Here is a 25,856-nt window from a genome sequence, read left to right on the forward strand (position 1 = left end):
ACGCTGAAGTTAAATACTGTTTGATATAAATTTGTACTATCAAATCCATTTTGGTGACATTCCTTGTTACCGTTTCAAGCTGCTACGCAGCTTCTTCTTCTTCTTTCCTGAAGATACTACCGTTGGTGGCGCTAGTAGCTGTTCGAAAATATTCGCGTATAGTGTATTCTTACCACGAAGAAGAAAATAAGAGAAACAAGATTGTCAGTCCGATGTAAAGCTGCGTAGCAGATTGCAACCGTAACATGGTATACCACCAAAATGGATTTGATAGTATGAATTTCCACCAAACAGTGTTATATAAGGACCCACCCCACTCAACACAAAGGCTTGTAACCATGCGTGTTACCAAATCTTTCAAAGACACCCTTTGCAATGATTTCTCATCAAATGTACCCCCTCTTCTTCATGCAAAATCGAGAACCAAATTTGGCACAAAATACCTTTTTTTTGTAGTATTCAATGACTACAATTTCAAACACCCCTTTTCAATGACACTCAAAATTATCGGATTTTCCTAAAGTACCCTTTTATATAAAAAAAATTCGCGGACAGTGCGCATTAAATACCCTCTATTTTGGTAACACGCGTCGCATGGTACCAACATTTGTGTTGAGTGGGTGCGAGTAGTATAAGGAATATTAAGACAAATACAATACAGTAAGAGTGAAATACTATCTGTTTCAAAGAATTTTGACACAGAACTCGTCAAGATCAACCCAAATGTAAGCAGTAGGGCCTATACAGTATGAATGAGTTATTGTCACTAAAGCTGTTGGTGAAGGTCTCAATTCGTAAAACGACTACTCAGCAAACACAAAGCGTTTTCGTAACATTTTCTAAAGCGGCACAACGGTTGCAAGAAAACCTTTAAGACCGAGTTATATAAATGCTATCAAATATTATGTAAAATTATGATTTATAGTAACGTTTTGACGAGTTATTGAAAGTTTTTAATAACTCGACATTAAACCTTGTCTATATAAATAAGCCTAACTTTTGAAAATTGTTTTATGTTTGTTAGGTAGTCAGCCCATAGCCCCTAATCATGGTCAGGGGCGTAGCCAGCCCTCTTTGCCAGGGTGGGCAAGGCTCCAAAAATTTCCCCCAAGTTAATAAATACTAGAGCGAAGCGAGCATAGCGAGTGGAGCGACCACTAACGTGGGGTCCAGGGGCCCGCTTTAGGGCCCCCTTAATTGGGGGGTCCAGGGCGAAGCCCCGGAAGCTCATGGGTTTTGGGCATTTTTATACCATCAGGAGAAGCCTCCTTGCATACATTTGTAACGTTTTTATGTGAACATTTTACCATGTAAAAATGTAAAGTTTTGATTTTAGAATTATCTGAAAGGACACAAAAATGAATTTACAATAAAGACCAATACAATAAAACAATACTGATATTCTTGAGTTGATAATAACAAGTTGTTACATTCACTATTACATTCACTTAAATTATTACCCCTTCTCCCCTTCGTTCTCTTTCCTTCTTCTTTACATTCTTCAATTTCTTCCCCTTTCTCTCATTCCTTCCCCCTTCCATTAAATTACTTTCCAATTTACTTCCCCTTCTGTTCCCATTCTGTCTCTTTCCGTCTTCTTCATATTCTTCAGTTTCTTCCCCTTTCTCTCATTCCTTCCCCTTCCACTCACTTACTCAAATTACTTCCCCTCAAATCATTTTCTGTTCCCTTCCTTAAATTCCCTGTACTTCTTCATATTCTTCAATGTCTTCCCCTTTCTTACACTCCTTCCCCCTGTGCATTCCCCACAATAAACATGCAAGTTGTTGTTTTTTCCTCTTTTTCCCTCTTTCGTTCCCCTTTCCCTATTCCTTCCCCCATCCCTCTTAGGCTTCCCTTTTGTTTTTTTCATTTCCCTCTTTTTAATTTATTCAGGTTTCCTCTCTGTTGCTTTTCCTTCCCTCTTGACCCTTTCTTTCCCCATTCCCTCTTCCTTTTCTCTTCTTTCCTTTCCCCTTCTTTTTTTTTTTTCCTTTCTTTTTCCTTCTTTCCTTTCTTTTTCCCTTCTTTTTCCCTTTTTTTTTTTTTCCCCCTTTCCTTTCTCTCTTTTTCCCTTCTTGCTCCAAAATTTCCCCCCAGATTTTTCCAGGGTGGGCGAGTCGCCCACCCTGCCCACCCCTAGCTACGCCACTGATCATGGTAGTATTACTCGGGAATAATGTGGGCTCCAATGCCAAGTGGTTAAAGACTAAAGCTGGATTTATACTCGCTCGCCTTTGCAGAAAATCTATTCTCACGCTTCCTCAGTGGCTATATAAAAAATTGGCCTACATGATTTGAGTTATTCTCCTTCAAACATGATGTTTGTTGGTGGTCTCTAACCCAAAAACACTCAGTCATCCTTTCAGTATGTGAGCATGGTGAGTGAAGGTAAATACCCTATCCACAGGGTCCAGACCTGGACTATTAATTCTGTTTTCAGAGCGTCGAGCCGATCAATCGATACAAATAGCCGAGGCAAAAAACGACGTCGCTTTTTGCGAGTTGAAGAAATCTCAAATCCCGAGCCATTTCGCTTGCCACGTGAATGCATCAAAATAATTCAAAACAATAATTATTGACAGCAATGGATGTTCTTATAATGTATTGTGTGGCCTTAGAATACCGTATTTTAATTGTCGTCTGCAATCGCAATCGCCATGATCAATAAAAAAAAAGCGACGAGCGATGTATTGCAAAATTCGGCGATTGCCCATGGTATCCTCAGCGATATAGGATAGTATAAATGTATCGCCCTATCAAACGGAACAGGCTCATTGCATTTACAGATTTTAAACATTAAAGGAAGTCCCAGGCAATCACAACATTATGCCTTACATATAAGAAAAATAATTATCAAGCACGAATCACGTGGTTTTATTTAAAACAAACTCATAGTGACCATGAAAACGAATTAAAACATCCGTCTCGCAACACGCGATATTCAAAATTCCCGGGCACTGAATTTGATGAGTGCAATGACGTCCCAGTAATACAATGAAGGCTGACGACAATTGAGCACAAATAACCATTAAGTCATTGCACTTAGACAATTTCGGCGCGGGAAATTTTAATATCGCGTGTTGAGAGCCGACTGTTTTTATTCGTTTTTATGGTCAATATGAGTTTGTTTCAAATAAAACCACGTGATTCGTGCTTGATAATTATTTTTCTTACATGTAAGGCATAATGTTATGATTGCCGGAGACTCCCTTTAATGAACTCCATCTTAAGGGATCTAGAATGAGCGTTTATTGCGTTTCGACAGTATTTTTTGTGGGACATGAGAGCACCTCAGACCTATCGAATTGCATTCTGAATACGAAGCATGTCTTTCTGGTATCAAATAATTTTCATTTTTGAAAATCACAATATAATACAAATTTTATGACAAATTATAAAAATTTGATATTTTTCAAATTTTGATATATAACAGTCCTCGAAGTAAATTATATAAATCTAATGATATATTCTTAAAGTGTATGTAGCTGGGAGGAAAAGCCGACGGTCCATTGAAAATTGTGACCTTTCATATTGAAGATATGGATTTTTTCTCAAAAAGACCTATTTTTTTTTGGTGTTTTTGGAAAAAAAATCCATATATTCAATACGAAAGGTCAAAATTTTCAATTGATCGTCGGCTTTTCATCCCACCTACATACACTTTAAGTATAAATCATCAGATTTATAAAGTTTACTTCGAGTACTGTTAAATATCAAAAATGTCAATTTTTAATGATTTGCCATAAAATGTGTATTAAATTGCGAATTTCAAAAATCAAAATTATTTGATATCAGAAGGACATTCTTCGTATTCAGAATGCAATTCGATATGTCTGATGTGCTCTAATGTCCCAAAATAAATACTGTCCAAACGTTCATACCCCATCCCTTAAAATAATCGATCTTTTTCGTAAGACTGACCAATACAATTCATCATAAACAATTACTTTTGCTTGACTTGATTTTATTATAAATGTATTTGATCTAAACATTGTTACCTATATTTCAGCATGACAATGGTTAAACTTATGAGATGTCAACCATCAAACATCTGTCACAATAAGATCAAATCTCGTCCAATATTGGCGGAGAATCAACGAGATCAAAAGTGCAAGTCCTAGTATGTTTGCTATATTGCACTATAGACACAACAGGACACAACAGACATGTTTGCTAATTTTGAAATAATGAACAACTCATATTGAGCTACCATTCACCAGTATACATTGGCGTGCCTGACGGGTGGGGTGTTGGGGATGCGGAGGCGGGGGATTGCCTCCTGACAACTAAAACAATTACTTCTTCTCAATACTGTTTAAAAACGCACACATTTGGTTAACACCTTGATTTGGGTGTAAAATTTGATTAGGCCGGTGCAAAATGTGAACAATTTCTATCAATTTTTACTTTTAATAGTATGAAACTGAACATTTTTTACGTGATGGGCGTGCAGATATGGGCGTGCAATTTGGCCGAACTACTGGTCACTTGCATTTTTTTCTTTTTTGATAAAAAGTTCAGGTACGCCACTGCCTGTACATAAAGGGCTGCATTGGTAGGTTAGGTTTGAATAAGGGGCTAGTATATAATGCAAATAACAACAACATGGAGCATACTGCAGTTACTGTCCGTTTTCCTATACACAATACACAGTGCTCTCACTATTGACGCGTGACCCCTACAAATGATCTACGTTGGAAGAATGGGCACTTGGCTAGTTAACATCACTGTGTGAAAAATAACCAGCCAATATGTTAGGTATTCTCCAAACTTCTAGCAAATATATTTCTCTAACATGACCTAAAATTACAGCTAGGTTAGATGTTCAGAAATAGTCGCACTTTTGTAAAATATGAGTGAGGGCAAGGCATAGCTAGCCAACTCCCCGTGTTAATTGAATGGAGATTTGACCGAAAATATTGGTATCGGACCGCTCACTTCTGAAGGATGCCACAAAAAACGGTACAAGCTACATTTTAACTATTCTCTGGCAATCATCATGATGAGTTTCTGATATAGTATGCCGAAATTGGGTACTGTAGGTGATTGACAAATGGTCGCACTTTTCTGATAAATAAGTGACTGTGAACATGAAATATCAGCGCCCATAAACCCAAGTTAGTAGCTAGTTAGTGGAGGCCGTCACGTGACTGATTATTGATTATTGAAGTGCCTTATTAATAGATACGCACGATTTAGGGCAAGAAAAACAAACCGGGATACTTTTGGAGACATCATCATCATCATCATCATCATCATCATCATCATCATCGACATCATCATCATCATCACTTTCTACATTTTTCTAAACAACATAGGGCCTACCGTTTTAATAAGATTTTTTCTTGAAATGCATGTAACTATAATTATTGTTTAGAGCGTGATGAAATAAAACATCACGATTTTCATCACAAAACAAAGTAATAGGCCTACAAAAGAAATACATTTTTCAAGAGTGATTGAATAAAACATCACGGAACAAAGTAATACATAAGACATTGTTTGTTTGATTGCAATCAACCGCGACAGTTCGTCTCACACACATAACAATGCACTGCGATCAAATAGGTTGATGACAACATTTGATTGAATGGACTGCACTGCGCCATGATTACGTGCACCGGTTCAAATCCTTTGTTTGGAGCCAATCAATAATTTCACGTACAGCCTCTATGCAAATTAGAGTTTACACACGCTGCAGCTGGGGTAATCGACCGAAGCTTGTTGCCGTTAGTGATCGAATGCATGAGCTTATTTGCTTTACTGAATCGATTTACTGGATTAATTTCCTGTTAACTGGGTTTAATGCCACAAAGGTCGAATCGCCTTTGCCATGGACCATGACTGCATCATGGTCTGCTTGTAATTATAAGGTAAGTTCAATTTCGGCCAAAATGCTAGGTTGCCCTACAGTCGTTTTAGGCTAGTACGGTAGTACCGGCATACTACATTCAGTTAGTACGCAGTAATAGATAGATTGCGAAATTAACGTGAAACGTGATGCGGGAACACCATTAGTCGAAAATCAGTTAGTATGCCCTCTAGAGGGTGAAATCCATTGTGAATTGGTCAATCGTGGAATTACCGTAAGCGGTTTAATTTTGGTAGCAAAAAATGACGTTCCAAAATGACAAAAAAGGCATTACAAAATGCAGAAAAATATTATGTTTGTCATGTAATGAAGTGATTCCAAGTATCCAAATAGAACAAGTAGAGACCAACATAATAAAATCCATTTTTGGGGTTACAATTTGACCAAGTATAGACAAGAAGAAGTGAATAAATTTCGATTTTTTTTCCGACGCGAATTCGAACGGGCAGATTGCCTATTAATTTGTGTGTGGAGAATGCCGTCCAAAAATCATCTTGCGAAAAGGCGTTTTTCGTGTAACTTTATGTTTACATAAAGTGGTGTAATTAGGTTTCAAGGGGTTGTTAATTCAAGCATTTCCGTAAAATTGATTCGATCGATATTTTGGTTAATGCGTTGAATCGGAGCTGAGTTGTCAATTGAGCGGAGCCTAAAAGAGTTTGCTACAGGCTTTAATGGGTTTGGGCTTTGATAAAAGCCAGGTACCTCTCGCGATATTTTTTTTCCTAGTCAACATTTGCATCACATAATATATTTACATGATATAGGCCTATATGAGGCTGGATTGAGCTGTGTTCAGTTTTATACGGCGGATTTATTGCCATAATTATTACCTCTTACTTAACAAAAGAAAAACAAATTTATTACAATTAAAATTCTACCAGGGTTCGAACCCACAACCTTTTGATTAACAGTCGAGATCGAATACCACTACGCTGTGAGTGCTTCTGCCAGAAATGCGTTTGTTCATCATACTTATTGATTACGGAATAAATCGCAAACACACGATATATATATATATTACTTGTCTATTACTAATAAATACGTATATATAAACTCCTCAACGAAAGTTTGGAAAGTTTTTTCAAGCATCTGTATCTCCAATTATTTGAGACATATTCATATCGTGTTGCATATCACCGGATAGCTACAATACTCCCCTTTACAATGACACCCCATTTGAAACAACAACATTTTTCACGACTGAGTACACGCCTTGTGAATGTAGTGGGGTCTCAAAATGAATTTGCCAAATTGACCATTATTTTGTGCTCAAACAAAGCTAGCCACTAACCTCAATAGCGGGTGGAAAAACCACAGGCAGCCACAATAGTCAGGCACCTTCTCCTCATGCTGCTCACCGACCTGGTTACACGTTACTGTGGGATGGAATTCCATTCGTCCACAAGGATTTGTCGCAGGTCATTCAATGTGGTTGCCCATGGGCTTCTTTGGCACGCAGAGCACGATCAAGCTGGTCCCACAAGTGTTCAATCGGGTTGAGGTCTGGCCCCCGGGTCTGGCCTGATGGCAGGCTATTTTGACTCTACTCCCATATTCTGTAGGTAGTCGTTGACTACCGTGGCTATGTGGGGCGAGCGGTGTCATCTTGGAGGATTGCATTAGGTACCAGATTGTGAAGTTATGGGATTGCAGCTTGCTGCACAGAATAATGGTCAATTTGGCAAATTCATTTTGAGACCTCACTACATTCAAAAGGCATGTACTCAGCCATGAAAAATGTTATTGTTTCAAATGGGGTGTCGTTGTAAAGGGGAGTATTGTAGCTATCCAGTGATATGCAACACGATATGAATATGTCACAAATAATTTGAGATACAGATGCTTGAAAAAACTTTCCAAACTTTTGTTGAGGAGTTTATAATCTCCAATCAATAATGAACCTTGCCTCCGACTATGCGGTTCCTATGCAAATGTTGACTAGTAAATTAATATAGGCGTACCTCTCCGATACAATGCGCCATCGAAGACAGCAAAGCATTGCTGAGCTCAGTCAGTCAGCCACCTGGACAACCGATTCTTTAGAAATGCTTAGTCGCGCTAAAAGTCGATCGATACATGTTAAAATCAGCACAATTCAGAGATACACCTTTTTTGCTATGAAATTAATTTTCTCGGTCAAATATAAAGCAATAATTTTTTTTCTTCAGTAATGTCAGTTAAAAACTTGGTGCTTGGATATACATTTTTTTTTTAAATCCTGGTATTAAAATTAAGCATCAAATTGTGTCTTTTAGTGTGATATTTTTGATTTTTATAGGCCTTGAATTCGCCCGCGAGCTTTTTACGGAATTCATGTTTTAGCGTCTCAAACTAATATAGTTTGCTAAAGAAAGATATTTCCCACCCCTGTAAGGCACATCGTGTGGGTCTATATGTTATAGTTTTGTCAGAATTTCCGTTTTTGTTTTACCCTTTTTTCCTTCATGCTCCGAAAATGTCAAATTCAGTACTTTTATCTCGAGAGCAACCAGCAGAAATAGTCGATATTTCCTTTGTTGTTTATCCAGGTCAATTTTCCATTGAAAGCAAATTGCCCGACCAGCGATTCGGTAGCCCAAATCCCCAATTGAGTGTTCTGGTTAAACATGATCAGTAGGAGCGCTATAGGCCTGGGAATTTCTTTGCTATATTGAAGTTCTAGCAACACTGTAGCCATGCCGGTATTCCTATTAAACCCAGGGATATCGATCCACAATGCTAGTATTAGCCTTAGATTTCACGCGTTGATTTTGAAAATGGTCAGCCGGCAGTAAAAATGGTGAAATGAAAACGCAAATTCTGACAAAACTATGATATATCGCTCACGGTGATGTGCGTTAGAAAGTTGGGAAAAATCCTTCATTAGCGAACTATCTTACTTTGAAAAGCTAAAAAAAAAAAAAAAAAAAGGCTCGCGGGCAGAGTTTAAGCCTATCAAAATCGAAAATCTTACACTAAATGACTAAATTTCACGCCTAAGTTTAACACTAGAATTTGAAAAAAATACAGTATCAAGCACTACAATTTTTTCTGACATTTACTGAAAAAATTAAAATGATTGCTTTTCATTTGGCCGAGAAAATTAATTTTACATCGAAAAGGTGTAACTAAAAATTTAGCTCATTTCAACACCAAATTCGATCGTTTGTATTGCCTCATTAATAACTGAGTGAGCCTTGCATAACAAAAGAATCGGTTGTCCAGGATGCTAACTGCAGTAGCCCATAAAAACTGTCCTCCCTTAGATATATTTGTCTCAGCATAGCTTCTTGCAATTGCGTTTACATGTAGTCTCTGTTCAGACTGTATGCGGCTATCACTAGGAACGACGAGCGTTAGGACCGACACAAACTGGCTGTGTAGGAGGCTAGTTTGGATGTGAACGGCACTATGGCGTTCAACCGCACAATGTCGTAATACGTAACCCGTATGGCGTATTTACTGATTTTAGCAATGACTAGAGGAAGACCTAACAGAAGTGATTCCTCAAAAGTCTCCCGATGTCGTTCTAAAATAGTCGTTCGTTTTCTATATTCGTAGGGCTTGTTCTAGAATTCCCGTGTTGATCACACACCTTACCGGTAAGTAAATAAGGCAATTCTGTCAGCTTGACCTGCGGTTGCTTCGAAAACAGCAGATTGTTGCAGCCACTCATACAGAAATCCTGTCAAACAAGTGTAATGATGAAATTAGAATTACATAGCATGCAGGACATGTAAGTTGTTCGTCCCTTAACGTAGTTAGTTTAACGTTGCGTGCTATGTGGTCTGCCAGTTGTAGTGGCTGTTTATCCCTTCATTCACTGCTAAGAACTAGTGTCTACACTATACATAGAGCTGGTATTTCTCCCTTGATAAAGAAAAGATTTTTTTTGAAACGTTGGGTTTTTAACTTCCTGTATTTATTTGTTTTAAGCCCCATTGGATGTTCTGTTTGATGTTTTAAATTTATTCTTTGTTAATAAAATAGTGTGACATCCGTTGGTTCCCTGCTGTTCAGGTGGAATAGAATTGTATAGTTTTTACATATAAAATGATTTGGCATAACACATACACACATGTCACCCCGACAAGCAAACGATCTTAAAATAAATAAAGAACAAATGCTTCCTTCTTTATCTTGATCAGAGATCAATAATGAGGGGAAAATCGCGTTTTGACACTAGCAAATTGACCTTGTCATCAGTGATTGCAATCATCCAACATGCCTACGACACTTTTCTATTTGTTTGTTGCTATATATGCCATGCTTGCAGGGAACGATGTCCCAGTCTACCATTTTGCCGAAATTAAGGTTCTTCCAAAAAAATATCTTCAAGGCCAATATCATTAAGGTCAATACACTAGTCTCAAAGTTCATTTATGCTCAAACTTTTCGAGACTTTCTAAAAAGTTAAACCGTCGAGGGAATGGCCTGCATGGGAGTTAGTACGGATAAGGTTAAAGAACGCGGTTTGAATGAAAAATGCTGAGTGCTTACATTATAGCCCTGTTTACATTAAAACATCACCAAGATATTTACAATTGGGGTAGGAGTAGAGAGTTGCTCTGCACCACTGAGGTACCGGGTTCGAGCCCCGGTCGTTCCACTTTATGTGTACTAATATTTGGTTTCCAGTCCATACTCGCTGCAGCCTGTCGCATGTTTTCTCTGGGTCAGCTGGCTCCTAAAACTGAAGCTTCTTAAACGGTTGTAAAGTTTCGGACCGATTTTCGTATTGAATATATTTCAAGATATAATATAGGCCTATCCGGTATTGAAAATGGCACAAATATCATGAGTAGCTGAAAGCGCCAACAAAGTCATACAAATAATAAAATTGGGGTGTTTTAAACACCCCAATTTTATTCACATTTTACTCTAGCGCACAAACTACATAAATATGAAAGGCGGGGCAAAATCTTGTGGGAAATCATCGAATATCCAAGCATCTTTTTAGATTACTCTAGGCTCTATGGGGGAGTTCGTGGCCATCTCTGTTGTACTCAGTCAACCATGATTTTATTGTTGTACAGGTCAAGGGCTTTCAGAAAAACTTGGGTGATTGATCTGAATTTGCCTAACTTTTTCTATAGAGGGCGTTTTTCAAAATGGCCGCCAAAATGATTACTTTTGACAATATCTCAGTTTCTGGAGTGCGTAGAGACACGATTTTGGTGTCTATACCTATGTTTTTACTACCAAGGAATCCAATAAGACCAGTTGTTTAGTCACTGACACCTCCTTTGAGGCAGCCATCTTGAATTTCAAAATGACCGCCAAAAATTTACATTGTTATTTATAACTTTATTTATAAGCAAAGAGTCATAGTTTTGGTGGCTATACTTTTGTTTGTAAGGTCTTATAGTATCCAATGGGAGCATTAAGAATATCTTACATTTGTATTCATTAAGTTTAACATCTACATGGTTTTGTCCATGCTTAAAATGCATTTTATAATGGTATAATACTATTCAAATCAGACCTAAGCTCACATGACTATTAACCTGACAGTTTCGTCGACAGAGTTTCTCAGGAGTCTCCAAAACTGTCATTATTAGGCATCAGGCAGTTAAGCTTAGGTTGTGATTGAAAGAAAACCGTACCAATTTACCATTTGATTTGTAAGGAACTTGATTATCTTCAATAATAGCCCGGAATAATAGTTCATAATTATATATTGTCTATCAGGTCAGTTGTGGAGATTTCTACAGCTATCTGTCTTCTGATACTTGCAGAATACACTGCATTTTACCATTGATGCACGGCAAGGACAAGTTACACGAGCACATTTGCCGCAATGACACACCACACTCCAACATGACTCCAATGATCTCGAAGGAAGAAGGTTTCCATTCTCATGTAGCAAACCATGGTCTAGTGGATCTAGATCCGCTTTTTGGACGTTGAGTTGCCTATCCAGAACCTGCATGGTGGTATATGCATTGAAGAATGCACGGTAGATGTGAGGTTCTAAACCTTTAGATGTTGGTGGCACACTCTGGTGTGAAGCTGACTTTGAGAAGTGAAACTGATGTGCTCTGAGTTGCAAAAAAATACTGGACTTGTTTCCAGCATCTATGACTTGCACTGCCTGCTGGATAGAAGAAGGACCTAGTGGAGTTGTTGCACCAAATCATTGCAAGTAAACCACAGGTTTGGCCTTGAGGGCTGCTTTTTTTAGCGCAGGAAGCACTGTGCACATCTCAGGGCCCAATCTTGCATACAGAATGTGAAGAGGGGCAAAACAGGTAGTGTTTCCTCTCCCTGCTCTTACCCACAGTTCCTGAAGACCCTCGTGAAGGAAGGTAGCCATATAAAACAACAGGGCAACTGTTACATCAGTATCGTTGGATGTAACAACGCATGTTTTGTGACCAGCTAGGAGATCTGCATGTTATATTCTGTTCCATTATGGATCTTTATGCACTTCCATTTGTCACTGTCAATGCATAGCTGGCTAAGAACAGTTGGCTCTTTATGCATTTCCATGGACCTATCACGCAAGAATGCATACACTACGTGTTTCAAGCAGCAGTTTATTTCGGCTTGACGGCCAGAACGTTGACATGTCCTTTGGAATTGGTGTAGATATCTGCCTCTTTTTCAACTTGCGACTGCAGGTGCTGCATGTTATATTCTGTTTATGTGGGTATACGGAGATCTGCATGTTATATTCTGTTCCATTATGGATCTTTATGCACTTCCATTTGTCACTGTCAATGCATAGCTGGCTAAGAACAGTTGGCTCTTTATGCAGTTCCATGGACCTATCACGCAAGAATGCATACACGAGTGTTTCAAGCAGCAGTTAATTTTGGCTTGACGGCCAGAACGTTGACATGTCCTTTGGAATTGGTGTAAATAGCTCAATTGAACTCATTACACTATTAGTCAAAAATAGTTAATTTGGCGGCCATTTTGAAAAACGCCCTCTACAGAAAAAGTTAGGCAAATTCAGATCGATCACCCAAGTTTTTCTGAAAGCCCTTGACTTGTACAACAATAAAAAAAAAAAGACCTATTTTTTTTTGGTGTTTTGGGAAAAAAATCTATATCTTCAATACGAAAGGTCAAAATTTTCAATTGATCGTCGGCTTTTCATCCCACCTACATACACTTTAAGTATAAATCATCAGATTTATAAAGTTTACTTCGAGTACTGTTAAATATCAAAAATATCAATTTTTAATGATTTGCCATAAAATGTGTATTAAATTGCGAATTTCAAAAAATCAAAATTATTTGATATCAGAAGGACATTCTTCGTATTCAGAATGCAATTCGATATGTCTGATGTGCTCTAATGTCCCAAAATAAATACTGTCCAAACGTTCATACCCCACCCCTTAACTAAATTGATGGTTTATTTTTGTTATTTTATTTTTCAACAACGTCAATGCCAAAATTACTCTTTTTCAAATAAAATAAAATAAATTTAGCATCACAATAATTGTCGGTAGAAGAAACATTGTTTCTTTAAAAAAAAGGGAATCTTTTTCATCGTTTTCATGCTCTTTCCTTTCAATCATTCACTCCATTCACAATTTTTTCAACGTATATTATTTATGCCAAACTACATTCAATTTTCCAATTAGAAACCAAATCATTATGAATTCATAACAATTTTTGACGATATAAAAGCAGATGTTATGTAAGCATAATAACGTCAACATTTATTGCCTGCTCTTTTTGCAACATAAGAAACACGCCAAACTATATTGATATTAATCTAGCACGCCCTGCCAATTTAATGTAGTATGCTATTTATAATTGGCGCCACATCACATTTTTGAATGTACACTTTAAATATACGCCTCGTCTCCTTTGGTAGTTGTACTAGTAACTTAAACCTTTTTAATTATTCAACTCTATATGAGGGATTTTCCTGAGCAAAGTAAATGGAGTTAGGAAATAGGATGTTTCAAATGACATCAATCTTAAATTCATTACAAATTTTCTTTTGACGATATAAAAGCAGATGTTATGTAAGCATAATAACGTCAACATTTATTGCCTGCTCTTTTGCAACATAAGAAACACGCCAAACTATATTGATATTAATCTAGCACGCCCTTATTGCCAATTTAATGTAGTATGCTATTTATAATTGGCGCCACATCACATTTTTGAATGTACACTTTAAATATACGCCTCATCTCCTTTAGTAGTTGTACTAGTAACTTAAACCTTTTTAATTATTCAACTCTATATAAGGGATTTTCCTGAGCAAAGTAAATGGAGTTAGGAAATAGGATGTTTCAAATGACATCAATCTTGGTGTGTTGCTGTTGCTCTTACCAAATAATATTCGATAGATAATGTTGTAAAATGATTGGAAAGTAGAAGAAGGTAAGGTTGATTGACCATTTACATGATTTATATCAAATTCAGTCCGCTTATATCATTTTTCACTCTGATGTTACAATGACGTCAGTGCGCATTCCGCGACCAAGTCAAGGGTTGAGAACAAGAAAGCCTTAACTTACAATAGTTTTCATTGTGAGTAAAGGCTTTCTGGTTCTCTCTTAGTGTTTAGGGTGCATTTTTCTTGTTTCATTCATTAAAGTATGTTACTGTTTAAACCCATTATTAATGGGTTCATTCCTGTAGTTTAACCCACCCTCCGCTTTTATATTAAGTGTATGTCGAATTTACAGTATGTTGAGGAACAGCTTTCGCAATTCTAAAGTCCTGGGTTCCTCCTTTATGTTACGACGCAAAACTGTTGAAATGTCCCCCAAAATATGTTAGAACATTTTGATATATATACAGGGTGTAACAATAAAATTTATACAATTGCATTTTGACCTGTCAGGAAAAAACTAAAAGAGTTATGGCACAAATGTTATATGCAATACAACTAGTGATATCTTGGCTAAAAGAAGACGTTTAGTTGGTTTCTTTACTAGCTTGGGTTTAAACGTTATGTCCGATTAATTATATTGTCCAGAAAACGTATTGGGCCACTTTTGCCATGTTTGAACCGCGTAGCTATGTTTATCGTGCATTAAACATCAAAGAACTGACACAAAAGAATTATAAGGGGTGTTTCTTCTTATATTTAACATGAACCTAATAATAATTATGATATTTCTTTCAAATCTATAAATGAAGTCAAGATATTTCTTTCAATTAATCTTATAAATAAAGTAATTTCTCATAACCCTGAGATATCATTGATAAAACTGAGGACAGTTTTTGCATCCATAAGTACAAAACAATAAAATTTTGAACTTAGCTTAGCTGGGCTTCTAACTGTTCTGGGGCGACCGCTATTGCCTGCATTTCTGCTAACAAATTCTACATACTCCTCATAGTTATATGTAATTGTATGCCTTGATGGAAGACGTGAGTATGGAAAATGAGCTATAAACAATCGCATGGTTTCTGGTTGACTCCATGTGCTACCGAATGTCACAACCATAAAAATAACCAGGGAAAAATACACTCTTCCAACGTGAATTGGGGTTGACGTTGTTGAGCTTCAGCCACGATTTCTAGTAAATGAGGTTGTTATGTCAGTGCTTAGATGTGACTTTCAAATACTCAAGGAGATATTCTTTTATGTAATCATTTCTACCACTTCGAATATCCCATTGTTTAAAACTACCTATCATAAGAGCACCGTCCAACTGGTTCATGATTCAACTCTATTCAGTCACTTTTGTAACACTTAGACAAAAGTGGCCCAAGCGGTTTTAAGACTAGGTTACATACTTGGCCATATCTTCACTTGTATACCATCGATTTTATTGCAACAAAGCTTATCTGATGGCTAAAGAAATTATCCTGATAGACATATAAATATCAAACCAAAATATAAGCGGCATACTTGTGTCATTCTATTTTCAAAATTGTACAAATTTTATTGTTACACCCGGTATATATATATATATAAATCCTATATGTCCTTAATAAAGTCTATAAACACTACAACACACTAAAATTGTGATGAACATTGTAAATCGGAATACAGAGTATTAAGAAAATCTGTATTCACCTTCAATTGAACTTCTGCCGTTAACGACCAACCTATTTCCAGTAAAACAGCACAATTCCTGTCAATCAAAGGAAATCTTCGATAGTCAGGCAATTTGAGAGAAATCTTACATCACTTTATCACATAATTCCTCAATTTTAGAGGTCAATGTGATTTTTGAGGTGAATTTATTTCTCTTTGTTTTCACTTTCAAAAAGTCAGATGGATGCCAAAAGACTGTCACATATTTTTGTCATGACAATATTTTTTTATAATCATGGATATCTGTAAAGTTAAGGAGATCAAAAGTGCAAGTCCTAGTATGTTTGCTATAACGACAAAAGGACACCTCGGACATGTTTCCAGTTTTTAAATAATGAACAAATCATATTGAGCTACCATTGACCTGTATACAGTGGCGAGCCTGACGGGTGGGGGTGTTGGGGACGTGGAGGCGGGGGATTGCCCCCTGACAACTAAAACAATTACTTGTTCTAAATACTGTTTAAAATACGCACAAATTTGGTTAACATCTTGATTTGGGTATAAAATTTGATTAGGCCGGTGCAAACAATTTCTATCAATTTTTACTTGAAATAGTATGAAACTGAACTTTTTTACGTGATGGGCGTGCAGATATGGGCGTGTAGATATGGGCGTGCAATTTGGCCGAACTACTGCTTACTTGCCTTTTTTCTATTTTGATAAAAGGTTCAGGTACGTATAAAACAACTATTAAAGGGCTGAATTGGTAGGTTAGTTCAAGGTAAGTTCAATTTCGGCCAAAATGCCAGGTTGTCCTTCAGTCGTTTTAGGCTAGTACCGGTAGACATTCAGTTATTACGCAATAATATTTAGGTGAGGGTGTTAATGGAAAACGATGACATTGCTTCAACTGTTTTTACTCATTTTAGTAATGACTAGAGGAAGATGTAACAGAAGTGATTCCTCAAAAGTCTCTCGATGTCGTTCTAAAATCTAAATTATTCGTTCTTTTTCTATATTCGTATGGCTTGTTCTAGAATTCCCGTATTGATCACACACCGTACCGGTAAGTAAATAAGGCAATTCTGTCAGCTTGACGTGAGGTTGCTTCGAAAACAGCAACTGTTGCAGGCACTCATTTAGAAATCATGTCAAACAATGTAATGATAAAATTAGAATTATATAGAAGCATGCAGGACGTTGCGTGCTATATGGTTTGCCAGTTGTAATGGCTTTTTATCCCTTCATTTACTGCTAAGAACTAGTTCCTACACTATACATAGAGCTGGTATTTTTCCCTTGATAAAGAAAAGATTTGTCTTTTTGAAACGTTGGGTGTTTAACTTCCTCTATTTATTTGTTTTAGCCCCATTGGATGTTCTGTTTGATGTTTTAGATTTATTCTTTGTTATTGTGACGCACTTGTATTTTTTTTATACATCCGTTGGTTCACTGCTGTTCAGGTGGAATAGAATTGTATAGTTTTTACATATAAAATGATTTGGCATAACACATACACACATCTCACCCCGACAAGCAAACGATCTTCAAATAAATAAAGAACAAAAGCTTTCTTCTTTCCCTTCATCAGAGATCAATAATTAGCTGAAAATCCCGTTTTGACACTAGCAAATTGACCTTGTCATCAGTGATTGCAATCATTCTACATGCCAACGACTCTTTTCTGTTTGTTTGTTGCTATTTAATTTGCCATGCTTGCAGGGAACGATGTCCCAGTCTACCATTTTGCCGAAATTAAGGTTCTTCCAAAAAATATCTTCAAGGCCAATATCAGTAAGGTCAATACACTAGTCTCAAAGTTCATTTATGCTCAAACTTTTCGAGACTTTCTAAAAAGTTGAACCGTCGAGGAAATGGCCTGCATGGGAGCTAGTACGAATAAGGTTAAAGAACGCGGTTTGAATGAAAAAATGCTGTGTGCTTTAATACATTATAGCGCTGTTTACATTAAAGTATCACCAAGATATTTACAATTAGGGTAGGGGCGGAGAGTTGGCGGTTCTGTCCCGAGCTTTGCACCACTGAGGTACTTGGTTCGAGCCCCGGTCGTTCCACATAACTTTATTTGTACTAATATTTGGTTTCCAGTCCATACTCGCTGCAGCCTGTCGCAGGTTTTCTCTGGGTCAACCGGCTTCTAAAACACAAATAATACTATGAGTAGCTGAAAGCGCCAACAAAGCCAAACAAACAATAAAATTGGGGTATTTAACATTCACATTTTACTATAGCGCACAAACTACATAAATATAAAAGGCGGTGCAAAAATCTTGTGGGAAATCATCGAATATCCAAGCATCTTTTTAGATTACAGTCTGATGAATGTCAATGTCGCTCTTACATGTAGATATCAAGGTCTGATTTAATACCCCTTAAGTAATACTGATTGTACATTGAACTATGCGTTCAAGGTTGATAGAGAAAATAATAGAGAATTTTTGTGATTTTGATAATAGTGTTTTAAGTTTTTCGTCTTACAATAACAGTTCAATTTGAATTTTGACCCCTGTATTAACTTTGACCTTGGCTTCTGTCCACTAGGTACATATTATATTCTTATTCTTTACACTTCTGGCATCAACAACTGTTAGTCATAGTCAACGGCAATATCTACAGATCTACTTGAACATAATGGCTTCACTTAGAATACAAATGTATGGTGACCAAGGAAGGTCTTATGGGTGGATATATACTTTGGAATATTTCGATCATAAGTTACTTCAGCTACATCCATTATGAGAAGAGGAAGATACATAAAATAAAATATACATATCTTTTGGACAATGCTCCAGGAAACCATTCAACAATAATTCTACATACCTTTTGTAAGATTTGCTGTTTTTGCTACACTTTGTGGAGTCACGAAAGTCACATACTATTAAAGTGGTGAAACTTTATTTAACTAAATTAATTTTGTTTTTCAACAACGTCAATGCCAAAATTGCATTACAGTTAATTATAATAAATTTAGCATCACAATAATTGTCGCTATAGAAGAAACATTGTTTTTTAAAGAATCCTTTTCATCGTTTTTATCAAATGCTCTTTCCTTTCAATCATTCACTCCATTCACAATTTTTTCAACGTATACTATTTATGCCAAACTACATTCAGTGACATTCAAATTTCCAATTAGAAACCAAATCATTATGAATTCATTACAAATTTTCTTTTGACGATATAAAAGCAGATGTTATGTAAGCATAATAACGTCAACATTTATTGCCTGCTCTTTTTGCAACATAAGAAACACGCCAAATTATATTGATATTAATCTAGCACGCCCTTATTACCAATTTAATGTAGTATGCTATTTATAATTGGCGCCACATCACATTTTTGAATGTATACTTTAAATATACGCCTCGTCTCCTTTGGTAGTTGTACTAGTAACTTAAACCTTTTTAATTATTCAACTCTATATGAGGGATTTTCCTGATATGAGCAAAGTAAATGGAGCTAGGAAATGGGTCTAGGATGTTACAAATGACATAATATTGTTATTGTTGCTGTTGCTCTTACCAAATAATATTCGATAGATAATGTTGTAAAATTATTGGAAAGGAGAAGAAGGTAAGGTTTATTGACCGTTTATATCAAATACAGTCCGCATTTATCATTTTTCACCCTGATGTTACAGTGACGTCAGTGCGCATTCCGAGACCAAGTCAAGGGTTGAGAACCAGAAAGCCTTAACTCACAATAGTTTTCATTGTGAGTAAAGGCTTTCTGGTTCTCAGTCTTAGTGTTTAGGTTGCAGGTCTCACATATCTAAGTCCTGCTTTCGATACCCATTTTTCTTGTTTCATTCATTAAAGTATGTTACTGTTTAAACCCATTATTAATGGGTCCATTCCTGTAGTTTAACCCACCCTCCGTTTTTGATTGTTATATACTCTAAAGTGCACCGCTTGTTAAGGCCCTAGCTACTTTAACCACCTTGCTGAAAAAGGTAAGGCTTAAGGTGAACCGCTTATATCAGTCCACTTATATAATTTTTCACCCTGATGTTACAGTGACGTCAGTACGCATTCCGTGACCAAGTCGAGGGTTGAGAACCACAAAGCCTTAACTCACAATAGATTTCATTGTGAGTAAAGGCTTTCTGGTTCTCTCTTAGTGTTTAGGGTGCAGGTCTCACATACCTAAGTCCTGGTTTCGACACCCATTTTTCTTGTTTCATTCATTAAAATATGTTACCGTTTAAACCCATTATTAATTGGTTCATTCTGGTAGTTTAACCCACCCTCCGCTTTTAAGTGTATGTCGAATTTACAGTATGTTGAGGAACTCCTTTCACAATTCTGACGTCCTGGGTTCCTCCTTTATGTTACGACGCCAACCTGTTGAAATATCACACAAAATATGATAGATGATAAAATGATATGATATGTCCTTGATAAAGTCTATAAACACTGCAACACACTTGGAGTTCGTTACAATTGTGATGAAATTGTAAATCGGAATACAGAGAATCAATAAAATCTGTATTCACCTTCAATTGAACTTCTGCCATTAACAACCAACCTATTTCCAGCTAAACAGCACAACTCCTGTCAATCAAAGGAAATCTTCGATAGTCAGGCAATTTGAGAGAAATCTTACATCACTTTATCCCTTAATTCCTCAATTATGATACTTGTGTTCAATCTAGATAAACAGCTACAGGTTTGATAATAGAAGGATATGAACTTCCTTGTTTATTTTCTCAAATACCTTAACTTGTTCCTGCGGGCAGAGGAGGCATTAGATTCGTCCATTAAGAGTAAAAGTATACATGCATTAAACAAACAAATTCATTAGTACAATAATTACAACAGTAACGGTTGAGATATTATTGGAATTAAATAAGAAAAGCAAAGATACTGAATGTGTAACTGTAATAGTATAAATGATAGAAATGATAGAGAGGATATTAAGTATCAAACGTTCAAAGAGAAAGAATAAAATAATAAAATGATGAATGGTAAAGTAAGATTGTCATAATTATGCGTGTGGTTGGCCGCGTTTATCCCATGTAATACAGAACTGTATGAAAATCTGATGGGGGAGTGATGGGTAAGCCGAGGGAAAGCCAATCCAATAAGGTAAAGACAACAACAACGGTATAAGGCTTCATTTCACTACTACTGAAAGGTCAATCAAATAAAAGGTCGTTACCATTATACCCTGCCTCTAACCTTACGGCTATATAGTAATACCAAATTGGAATTATGGATGAACGTAGGACTAAAAGGGGACCGAATACACCGGAGTTAACTTTTGTAGAATCTGACGTAAAAAAAGACGTAAAGAAATCTCTTGAGTTAGAGCACATAAGACAGAAGTAATAATTGAGACCTTACTGGTCGGATCCACAAGTTGCATTAACGGCTTCCCGCTTATGGTTTCGATTTGATTAGCATGGGTAAGACTTTTTAAACTTTCACCTAGACTTGATTTTAACTGGGGTTTTCCCAGTTAATATCATATCAAGTTCCTTTCTAGCATTGTTCTTTAAACCTTCATTTTCATCATTCATCCATGCCTTTCAAATTAATAATTGAACAAACCGCGCATTGCATCGGCAATTTTGATAGCAGGAGCCCATCGCGGGCAAGCTGGAACGCGCTTAGCACTTTCCACCGCGGGCATCGTTTTGATTTTCAACTTTTGAAAATGCACCAACTTTCATATACTGGTATTAATCTTTGTCAATTTAGAGTTTTTGGTAGCAAATTTGGAATCACTTTGGAGCTAACATGATTCTGCACACGACCTCATCCATGCGAGTATTTTGAGGGAGGCTTGGGTCCGCAAGCCCCACGGGGTAAAAGCAGGGGGCGGCAAAAAAGAAGGGGCGGCGGAAGATGAAGGGGCGGCAACAAGAATTATTAAAGAAAAAAGGGTGTGGTAGAATGGGCGGGAAAAAGAATTTTTGATTAAAAAGGGCGGTAAAATGATGGAAACTAATGTAACTATACCTTTTAGGGCCACAGCTTGAGGAGGTGGTGGGGGTAATGGGGGGTAACACCTCGAATCCTTTAATTAAAAATAATTATCAAAAATACAGATACAATTCCAACATGCTCATAATTTGTGAGGTCAAAATTATTGTAGCAAATATTTTTAAAATAAAGATGGAATGCTTAAATGTGCAGTCAAGTGACTTTATTAGAATGAATTATGGGATAGTATTAATACAACCGCTGGGTCTGATCAATATTGTATCTACCCTTAGATAAAGTTTGATCTCCTTTGGGTCTCGACATACGAGTAACCATGTAATGGAACTTGACTTCATGAAACGGGATGTGTATAATACAAACACCGCAGGGCGTTTTCTGAGTAAGATGTAACATATTACATTTTCTTCGATACTTTCACTTTTTCGCTTATACTTTTTAGTCGGATGTAGCCAATCTAACCTCATAGGATATCACTCGTGATTCGTGAATGCCAGATACATGTATACTGTAGGTTAGGGTTTTTAAAACTGTAAATGGTGAATTATCATTTGATAATGGCATTGACGGTGGTCATCAAATAAAAACGAAATTGCCTAATGCATGTGGGGCAGTCAATCTGTAAAGCAATTATTATATCTTGTATATATCTCGAAACCATTTTCTGCTTGTGATTACATAATTGCTCAAGACACTGTGGCGCTGCGGTTCGGGCTCTGGACTAGACTCACAATCAGAGGATTGCGGGTTCAAACAATGTTATTGTAAACTATTTTTTGCCAACTATTTTGTCAATAGTTAAATAACATTATTTTCAAATAATTGCAGTAGGTTTTTCATAAAATGTTTTTTAACCTTTTCTTTTTAAACGTTTTCTGACAATTTTTATAATCTTTTGCGAATGATGTCGAAAACGTTTTGTGTTTGTTGGGAAGTCTGATGGATGTTCTTAAAATGTATTTGAATACCGTATTTTATTGTCGTCTGCAATCGCAATCACCATGATCAGTAAAAGAGACAAGCGATGTATCGCAAAATTCGGCGATTGCCAATGGCATTCTCAGCGATATAGGATAGTATAATTTCCGCTTAATGTATCACCCTATCAAACAGAACAGGCTCATTGCATTTACAGATTTTAAACATTAAAGGAAGTCCCATGCAATCACAACATTATGCCTTACATGTAAAAAATAATTATCAAGCACACATCACGTGGTTTTATTTAAAACAAACTCATAGTGACCATGAAAACGAATAAAAACATCCGCCTCTCAACACGCGATATTCAAAATTCCAGGGCACTGAAATTGATTAGTGCAATGACGTCCCAGTAATACAATGAAAGCTGACGACAATTGAGCACAAATACCCATTACGTCATTGCACTTAGACAATTTCGGCGCGGGAAATTTTAATATCGCGTGTTGAGAGCCGACTGTTTTTATTCGTTTTTATGGTCAATATGAGTTTGTTTCAAATAAAACCACGTGATTCGTGCTTGATAATTATTTTTCTTACATGTAAGGCATAATGTTATGATTGCCGGAGACTCCCTTTAATGAACTCCATCTTAAAATAATCGATCTTTTTCGTAAGACTGACCAATACAATTCCTCATAAACAATTACTTTTGCTTGACTTGATTTTATTATAAATTTATTTGATCTAAACATTGTTACCTATATTTCAGCATGACAATGGTTCAACTTATGAGATGTCAACCATCAAACATCTATCACAATAAGATCAAATCTCGTCCAATATTGGCGGAGAATCAAAGAGATCAAAAGTGCATGTCCTAGTATGTTTGCAATATTGCACTATAGACACAACAGGACACAACAGACATGTTTGCTAATTTTGAAATAATGAACAATCATATTGAGCTACCATTCACCAGTATACATTGGCGTGCCTGATGTTGGGGATGCGGAGGCGGGGGATTGCCCCCTGACAACTAAAACAATTACTTCTTCTCAATACTGTTTAAAATACGCACACATTTGGTTAACACCTTGATTTGGGTGTAAAATTTGATTAGGCCGGTGCAAAATATGAACAATTTCTATCAATTTTTACTTTTAATAGTATGAACCTGAACATTTTTACGTGATGGGCGTGCAGATATGGGCGTGCAATTTGGCCGAACTACTGGTCACTTGCATTTTTTCTTTTTGATAAAAAGTTCAGGTACGCCACTGCCTGTACATAAAGGGCTGCATTCGTAGGTTAGGTTTGAATAAGGGGCTAGTATATAATGCAAATAACAACAACATGGAGTCTGCTTGTAATTATAAGGTAAGTTCAATTTCGGCCAAAATGCTAGGTTACCCTACAGTCGTTTTAGGCTAGTACGGTAGTACCGGCATACTACATTCAGTTAGTACGCAGTAATAGATAGATTGCGAAATTAACGTGAAACGTGATGCGGGAACGCCATTAGTCGAAAATCAGTTAGTATGCCCTCTAGAGGGTGAAATCCATTGTGAATTGGTCAATCGTGGAATTACCGTAAGCGGTTTAATTTTGGTAGCAAAAAATGACGTTCCAAAATGACAAAAAAGGCAAATATTATGTTTGTCATGTAATGAAGTGATTTCAAGTATCCAAATAGAACAAGTAGAGACCAACATAATAAAATCCATTTTGGGGGTTACAATTTGACCTAGTATAGACAAGAAGCGAATTCGAACGGGCAAATTGCCTATTAATTTGTGTGTGGAGAATGCCGTCCAAAAGTCATCTTGCGAAAAGGCGTTTTTCGTGTAACTTTATGTTTACATAAAGTGGTGTAATTAGGTTTCAAGGGGTTGTTAATTCAAGCATGGCCGTAAAATTGATTCGATCGATATTTTGGTTAATGCGTTGTATCGGAGCAGAGTTGGGTTTGGGCTTTGATAAAAGCCAGGTACCTCTCCGATACAATGCGCCATCGAAGACAGCAAAGCATTGCTGAGCTCAGTAGCCCATAAAAACTGTCCTCCCTTTAATAGATATATTTGTCTCAGCATAGCTTCTTGCAATTGCGTTTACATGTAGTCTCTGTTCAGACTGTATGCGGCTATCACTAGGAACGACGAGCGTTAGGACCGACACAAACTGGCTGTGTAGGAGGCTAGTTTGGATGTGAACGGCACTATGGCGTTCTACCGCACAATGTCGTAATACGTAACCCGTATGGCGTTTTTACTGATTTTAGCAATGACTAGAGGAAGACCTAACAGAAGTGATTCCTCAAAAGTCTCCCGATGTCGTTCTAAAATAGTCGTTCGTTTTCTATATTCGTAGGGCTTGTTCTAGAATTCCCGTGTTGATCACACACCTTACCGGTAAGTAAATAAGGCAATTCTGTCAGCTTGACATGCGGTTGCTTCGAAAACAGCAGATTGTTGCAGCCACTCATACAGAAATCCTGTCAAACAATGTAATGATGAAATTAGAATTACATAGCATGCAGGAAGCTGCAGGACATGTTTACAAGTTGTCCGTCCCTTAACGTAGTTAGTTTAACGTTGCGTGCTATGTGGTCTGCCAGTTGTAGTGGCTGTTTATCCCTTCATTCACTGCTAAGAACTAGTGTCTACACTATACATAGAGCTGGTATTTCTCCCTTGATAAAGAAAAGATTTTTTTTGAAACGTTGGGTTTTTAACTTCCTGTATTTATTTGTTTTAAGCCCCATTGGATGTTCTGTTTGATGTTTTAAATTTATTCTTTGTTAATAAAATAGTGTGACATCCGTTGGTTCCCTGCTGTTCAGGTGGAATAGAATTGTATAGTTTTTACATATAAAATGATTTGGCATAACACATACACACATCTCACCCCGACAAGCAAACGATCTTAAAATAAATAAAGAACAAATGCTTCCTTCTTTATCTTGATCAGAGATCAATAATGAGGGGAAAATCGCGTTTTGACACTAGCAAATTGACCTTGTCATCAGTGATTGCAATCATCCAACATGCCTACGACACTTTTCTATTTGTTTGTTGCTATATATGCCATGCTTGCAGGGAACGATGTCCCAGTCTACCATTTTGCCGAAATTAAGGTTCTTCCA

This window comes from Amphiura filiformis, chromosome 17, assembly GCF_039555335.1.
Source record: "Amphiura filiformis chromosome 17, Afil_fr2py, whole genome shotgun sequence".
In the NCBI taxonomy this organism is placed as follows: domain Eukaryota; kingdom Metazoa; phylum Echinodermata; class Ophiuroidea; order Amphilepidida; family Amphiuridae; genus Amphiura; species Amphiura filiformis.